Genomic DNA, 7,138 nt, shown 5'->3' on the forward strand with positions numbered 1-7,138 from the left:
TCCATCCCAAGTGGTTAGTCAAGAATTAGAGCAATCCTGCTGGGCCTGCCAGTCATGGCCTGATTTAAGGAACGGGCAGTGACCCCATCTTTGCCAGGGACAAGAAAGTCTTCCAGGAGCTTCTGGGAAAGATTTGCTCACTACTGAGAAGACACAAAGATGCGGCTTCTCCCCCTCCACTCATGTTTCCTATCTCCACGTGACCCCTCAAACAAGTGTTAGCCATCCTGGGACCATGAGGACAATCAGGTTGAGAAGGAAATGAACACATGGCAGGGACAGAGCCAAGAGGATCACAGAGAAGTGAAGTCAAAGCCCGGACATTCTGCTAAATGAAGAAATCCTTTTCCTCACCAGTGAAGCCAGTCCGGGTTGGAGTTCCTGTTCCTTACAGCCCAGCACAGCCTACCTGATTCGCTACCTGCGCCAGCCACTCGCGTAGGCCTGGCACGCGTGTTCTGTCCCTAGGCAGTAGCTCTGTGTCTTCCCACGTGGGGCTTCTAAGCTTACATCAGATCTAATTTTGATTTCCTGAAACCCTGAATGGGCAGAGGAGAAAAGCCGACTGGGGTATGCACAGCTGTAGGAAGGGAGAGCACATTGCCGGTTCCCATCACATCTAACTATAGAAGCAAAGACACCACACTGAGCCCCACTCAAGTTTCTGGCCCCTCTCCCACGACCCCCACCCCCACAAATCACAACAAAGTGCAACAGCTGGAAGCCTGACGATCCTCACTTGCTTCTCCGCCCACAGAGTGCTGGGCTGCACACTCCCAGAGAAGAGAGAGAGGAGGGAGGAGGAAGTGGAAGAGAGGGTTTCATCAGAGTGCACAGTCCTTTCTTTCCAGGGTGATAAGGACGATTTGGCTAAAGCCTCTGAAGTTGCTTGTGAAACATGTTGTTTTGCCAACTGACGCTTGCAAGTTTTTTTTTTTTTCAAAAACTACAGTGCGAAATAGAAGCTACCCAACCGTGTCTTGACAATGTTCTATTGAGACCATGTGGTGATATTCATGGCATGCCAGAGATCAGCTAACCTTTTGTATCCTTCCCTAGAACATAACATACTTGGGTTGTAACTTTCTAAAGTCCAGACCAGTCCTTAGGGCTACTGGGCACCATCCTCCAACAAGAGACAGGGTCTAGTCAACATGTGCCCAACATCTCTGCCAATCTCAGCCTCAACCTTGACCTCATCACGTCCCATAAGATTCACCTCCATTCAGTTTCAGCCATATACATCCAAAGGCATCAACCCATCATCACCTGCGCCAATCCTCACTTCTGAAATCTAGGGTTGTTGTGAGATATCGGTATCCCTCCCAAACCCCAACCTTCTATCCTCCACAATTCCCTAACTCCTACTGCACCTGGTTTCCAACCTCCTTGAGCTCCCAGGCCCCTGGCCTCTGAATTTTCTCCCATTCCCTCAGCTTGCCTCCTCTTTAGAATTCTCCATCATGTCAATTGCTCTCTTTCTGACACCCCCACTCCTTTCAAGCCACCAATCCCCAATTTTGAACCAATCCAGACCATCCGAACATTTCCGTTCCCTATAACTGGTAAGGCAAGTTTTGCTAGAACAAATCTCTCAACCTTGCAAATTAATGGCACAATTATGATTTCCAACACAAACTAAGTCTTGGAGTGACTCAGCAATATTTGTACCTGTTCCATATGCACGTTGCTTATTCAAAATCTTAAGTACTCTATGTACCCCGCAGCAGGATGGCGAACAGCTTCAAAGGCATCCTGGTCCTGCCTCCAAGCAGCTGTTCAACCTCAGGCAGGATGCTTAACCCGTCTGTGCTGTCGTTGCCTCATTTATGACATTAGGAAAATAACTCCGTCCTCACACGATTGTTGCAAGAACTCAGAGAGTTAACATACGTAAAGTAGTTTTAACAATGCTTAGAACATACAAAGTGCCCCTAAAATGCCAGTTACTATTTTATAGAGAAAATGTGGGCTGTTCGTACTGCATTTTTTTCCTTCAGCTTATTCCTCCAGTTCATCCCCATGCCTCCTCCATCCCTTTTGTTCCTCCGGCAAAGGAAGGTGCTTCCTTTCATATTTGATTTCTCAGGTTAGTATCCCCTCTTCTAGATTCTGTATTTGAACCTAGACCTTTATTCTGGATCCTCTTTAGCCTCTGAATTTCCTCAAGTACCTGTCACCTTGAAAGCAGGAAGGAGGAATGTGAGAGAGGAAAGAAGGGAAGAGAACTGAAGACAAGGGAAGAAGACCCCCTTCACCCCTGCTGCCCTTCCAGCTGCCCCCAATTATTTCCTTGCCTTCACAAACCCAGCCTCTTAAGGACCTGTCTACACTGACTGTCTCCTCATCCCTTTTCTCATTCCCACCTCAGTGGAATGGAATTTGCCTCTTGCCTCCCCTACACGCCACTCAAGCTATTTTAGACACCAATGACTCCTAATTGCCAGTGGCAACTCTGCCGTCCCTGATTAATTGACCTCTGTAGCATTTGGCACTCTCTCTCATTATTAAAACTCTTTCTTCCTTGAATTTCCACGACGAGACCCCCCTGTTTATCCTTTTTCCTTATAGACCCATGCTTCTTACTTTCTTTTGCTAGATCCGTCTTTCTCTGGCCACTCATTAGATGTTGTGTCATTTACTCATTCATTCAACAAACATACTGAACACTCACCATATCTCAGGTTCCATGACAGCCGTGACGACCAGCTGAGTAGGGACAGCTGAAGCACAACTCAGAAGCACTATTCACAGTGAGACACAACTACTCAGACATAGGAGTGGTGCTTTCTGGAACTGTGCAAGGATTTTACCCCTGACCCACCTCACATCTCTTTGAAAACACTCTCCTTGGGTGATTATTTCCAATCACAGGTCTTAAGCTGTGAACAATGGCAGGACACTATAAATAAGACATAGTCCCTGGCCTCACAGTTGTTCTAGAAAAAGATCAGCATGTAACTAGAGTGGAAAAAGAAGGGGGCAATGACCAAGATGTGCCCTCAGTATAATGTGAACACACCCTAGTTATTCTCCACAATTTTTTGACCCATTTCACACTTCATTCTTTACATGCTCCTCGGGTAATTACATCCAATTACATCTTGTTCATCCAATCCTGTCATGTTCAACTGAGCCTGTTAGCTGATAATGCCCACATTTAGGATCGCTGGCCCAGAACATCAAATTGCCTACCAGACATCTCCACCACCCGCCCTGTAGGGCACCAGGCACCAAGAATAGAAACATGAATAAAGCAGAAGTCTTGCCATGAGGCATGAACCTTACTTCCCACCTGTACCATTTCAACAGACCCCTAGCTTGTCACTGTCTTGGACCTTTCTTCAAGACTCACTCAGAGATGTTGGTTTGAAACACAAGCTAATTTTATCACCAAAGCCCCATTCCCACCCCCACTCCTCTGTTTAAAAGCCTTCAAGGAATACTCAGCCATTAAAACAAAACTGAAACTCCTTAGGGCGTTACAGGAAGACCCTAAATGATCTTGCTTCTGCTGGTTCTTCTGGTGCTATCTGACGCCCGGCCATATGCACGCCTGCACATCAGCCATCCCTAACCACCATGGACAACCATGCGGGTCTTTCAGTCAACAGTGTTACTTCCCCACCTCAGTGCCTTTGTACGTAGTGTGCCTGCTGCCTAGAATGTCCTCCCTCAGGTGTCCGCCTCGTGAATTTCTATACCTCCTTAAGGGCTTGAGCAACCTGGCAGCATCCATCCCTCTGGCTCTGAACCATAGCAGGTGGGCACGTAAGGGACTCATCACTATGCCCTGATTACTGTCCACACGTCTGCCTCCCCGAGGAGACAGCCAGCTTTTGGGTAAGGCCCTGTCTATTCTCTGTGGGCCTTCAGCACCTGGCACAGTGTCTTGCGCATGCTGGGTACTCAGCAAATATTTGCCCGATGAAGAGGTAAAGTTATTGAGTTATTTTAACATTGCTTAATCACAATATGTTTTTATCAGGGGCTTTAAAAGTAATTAACTCCAGTCCATCTAATTCAAATGTCTCTTCCCACCTTAAAACTATTAAAACTAAAAAAAACCCAACCTGAAACTTTACCTTAATGTAGCCTGTATTTGCAGCCAATTAGGTATATGATCATGCAAAAATTTATAAAGAACGCAGAGTGTGCCAGAGATTCTGAGATGCCAATTTGGATGCATCAGCTATTCAATGTCATTTGAAATTTCTTTTAATTTTTAAAGTTTTATTTATTGATTTATTTATTAAGTAGGCTCTACGCTGGGCATCGAGCCCAACACAGGGCTTGAACTCACCACCCTGAGATCAAGACCTGAGCTGAGATCAAGAGTCAAATGCTTAACTGACTGAGCCACCCAGGTGCCCCCCAATGTCATTTGAAACTTTAATTACACCTTCATCTCTAATAAAATTAGAATATATGGTTGTCTATAATTTTTCTTTTTTGAATGTGGAAGAGGTCAACTGAAAGAAGTAAAAATGAGAGGAAAAAATGTATGGTGCTTAATTTTTTGATACAATGACCAATCCCCTTATCATTGAACCTCCTAACTATTAAGCAAAATATTTTTGCCAGCGCTTTACATATAAGCATTTATTTATTCTTTACCATGGTACTATGACTTTCACTAAGAGGGTTTATGAGTTTATAAATTATGTTAATACCCTGTTGCCTGTTGAGACTTGTAACAAATTCGCGAAACAGCTGGCCGGCACTGAAGGCAGGGTCTGTGTCAGTGACACGAAATAAAGCTTCATCCCCTGTGGCATGGGGACTTACCTAGGCTCTCCCGGGGACCATACCCAGAACCTAGTAGTCACCACTCTAGTCCCACAAGGGAGAATGAAGACAGGGGTCGGGGGATGTCTGGATTTTAAAAATCAAGAAACCGTAATTCTTCTTAACAAACCACTGCATGCCAAAAATACCGCAATGGCTCTCTCACTCCCAAATCCAGGGATCAACCACTCACGTTTATCTTCTCATTCTGTACGTCAGTACACATACTGAAGGAGCCCTCTAGCATGTCGGGTATCCAAAGAAAGAGAAAACTTCCTTGGCTGGTTTCCACAGCCTATGCTCTGACCCTACCCCATACCCCCACCACCCACGTATACACTCACCCTCCAATTCTTTTGACAGTTCTGCCTGAGCATATGTGGGGAAATAGCAAACTAAAGAGGGAACTTCGTTGACCAAAGTGTGAGGGCAGAGGGTGCCTAACCACCACAGCCATTCCTCAGGATTTTATCTTTGACTCACCTCATGTCTCTCTATCAACACTCTCCTTGGGTGATTATTTCCATACACACAGGACTTAAACTGAGTCTCTATGCTAATAACTCCCAATCTATGCTTCTTGCCCAGAATACCTAACTGCTCATTTGGCTCTCTCTCTGCACAGGCACAGAGGATATCAAGTTGATAAGACCAATGTCTTCCCATACTTTTTTAACACAGGTGCACAGTAGTATTTTGAAACAATTAGGAGCTACCAGAATGGCATAAAGCATATTTGGTAGGGAAAGGGAAGCAGAAACTTATAAACACATGGCCTAATCATTTACAAACTTGTTTTCACCAAGAAATCATTTCTTCAGATAAAATCTTACTTAGAAACCCAAAATGTGAAATCAAGAATAGGATACCTGCCGAGGTTGTGGAAGAGATCACCAAAAGGAACCTCAAGCTGGATGCAGGACATCTTTCCCCGCATTGTCCCCATGCCCCTAACAGCCCGAGACTCCTTGAAACCCACAGAAATCTGCAAAACACAGTTCAGACTGGTCAAGATCCATGAAAGTGCTACTTTGAATACAAAAATCAACAGTGAAAACACATTTGGGGTCAGCTAACTGGTAAGAGTGGGTGAGAATTCCCACTACTATTAAAAGTAAAATAAGGACACCTGTCATTAAAAATAAGATCAGTTCTGGGACGCCTGGGTGACTCAGCTGGTTAAGCATCTGCGTTTGGCTCAGGTCATGATCCCAGAGTCCTTGTGCAGTGAGGAGCCAGCTTCTCCCTCTGCCTGCGGCTCTTCCTGCTTATGCACACTCTCTCTCTCTGACAAATAAATAAAATAGTAAAAAAAAAAAAAACAAAACTAAGATCAGTTCTAAGAAGTTGACTATATCAGTGTTTTTCACTTTGTCTATCACCTTACCATATTTTCTCAAAGACAGTAAAAGCACTTGTACCTTAAAGTTACTTGTGGAAAAGCCTGAGTGCAAAATCTTTCTAGATTCTTTTCATCAGAGTTTCCCAATCTTTTACAGCTGTCCATTCCACATCTAAGTAGTAGTCGCCCGTTTTTTGATGTTGCTCTTTCTCTTTTCAGTTTCATTGTCTTTTGCGGGGAGGCAGGGAGGTTTGAGATAAAATTTACTATTTTAATCACTTTAAAGGCTACAATTCAGTGATCTTTAGTGCATTCACATGTTATAAAGTCATCACCACCAACTAATTCTAGAACAAAATCATCATTCCAAAAATAAACCAGGGGCGCCTGGGTGGCACAGCGGTTGGGCGTCTGCCTTCCGCTCAGGGAGTGATTNCATCACCACCAACTAATTCTAGAACAAAATCATCATTCCAAAAATAAACCAGGGGCGCCTGGGTGGCACAGCAGTTGGGCGTCTGCCTTCCGCTCAGGGAGTGATTCCGGTGTTGTGGGATCGAGCCCCACATCAGGCTCCTCTGCTGTGAGCCTGCTTCTTCCTCTCCCACTCCCCCTGCTTGTGTTCCCTCTCTCACTGGCTGTCTCTATCTCTGTCAAATAAATAAATAAAATCTTTTTAAAAATAAATAAATAAATAAACCATATACCCATTGTCAGTCACTTTCAACTTTCCCTACCCCCATACCATGCCAACCACGAATCTACTTTTTGTCTCCGTGGATTTGCCTATTGTGGACGTACCACACAATATGTGGTCTTTTGTGTCTGGCTTTTCTCACTCAGCATAATGTTTTCATGGTTCAGCCATGTTGAAACATGTGTTGCCATTGTTTTTAGAAATGACTTACTTTTGGGGCGCCTGGGTGGCACTGCGGTTAAGCGTCTGCCTTCGGCTCAGGGCGTGATCCCGGCGTTATGGGATCGAGCCCCACATCAGGCTCCTCTGCT

At 44.9% G+C, this 7,138-nt stretch overlaps 1 protein-coding gene across 5 annotated transcripts in view; it reads right to left on the minus strand.

Moving 5' to 3' along the window:
- Positions 1-7,138, minus strand: part of SLC16A12 (solute carrier family 16 member 12) — a 75,265-nt gene that overhangs the window by 62,422 nt on the left and 5,705 nt on the right. For 2 of the 5 annotated variants that reach the window (XM_002917292.4, XM_034662919.1), the window contains exon 1: positions 5,658-5,741. The exons of 2 other annotated variants lie outside the window; for them this stretch is intronic. The gene's annotated coding sequence lies outside the window, so the exon portion shown is untranslated. Of the gene's footprint in view, positions 1-5,657; positions 5,742-7,138 lie in introns of those variants that run through there. One more of the 5 variants, XM_034662922.1, reaches the window with a different exon arrangement.

This window comes from Ailuropoda melanoleuca, chromosome 6 (genome assembly GCF_002007445.2).
Source record: "Ailuropoda melanoleuca isolate Jingjing chromosome 6, ASM200744v2, whole genome shotgun sequence".
Lineage (NCBI taxonomy): Eukaryota > Metazoa > Chordata > Mammalia > Carnivora > Ursidae > Ailuropoda > Ailuropoda melanoleuca.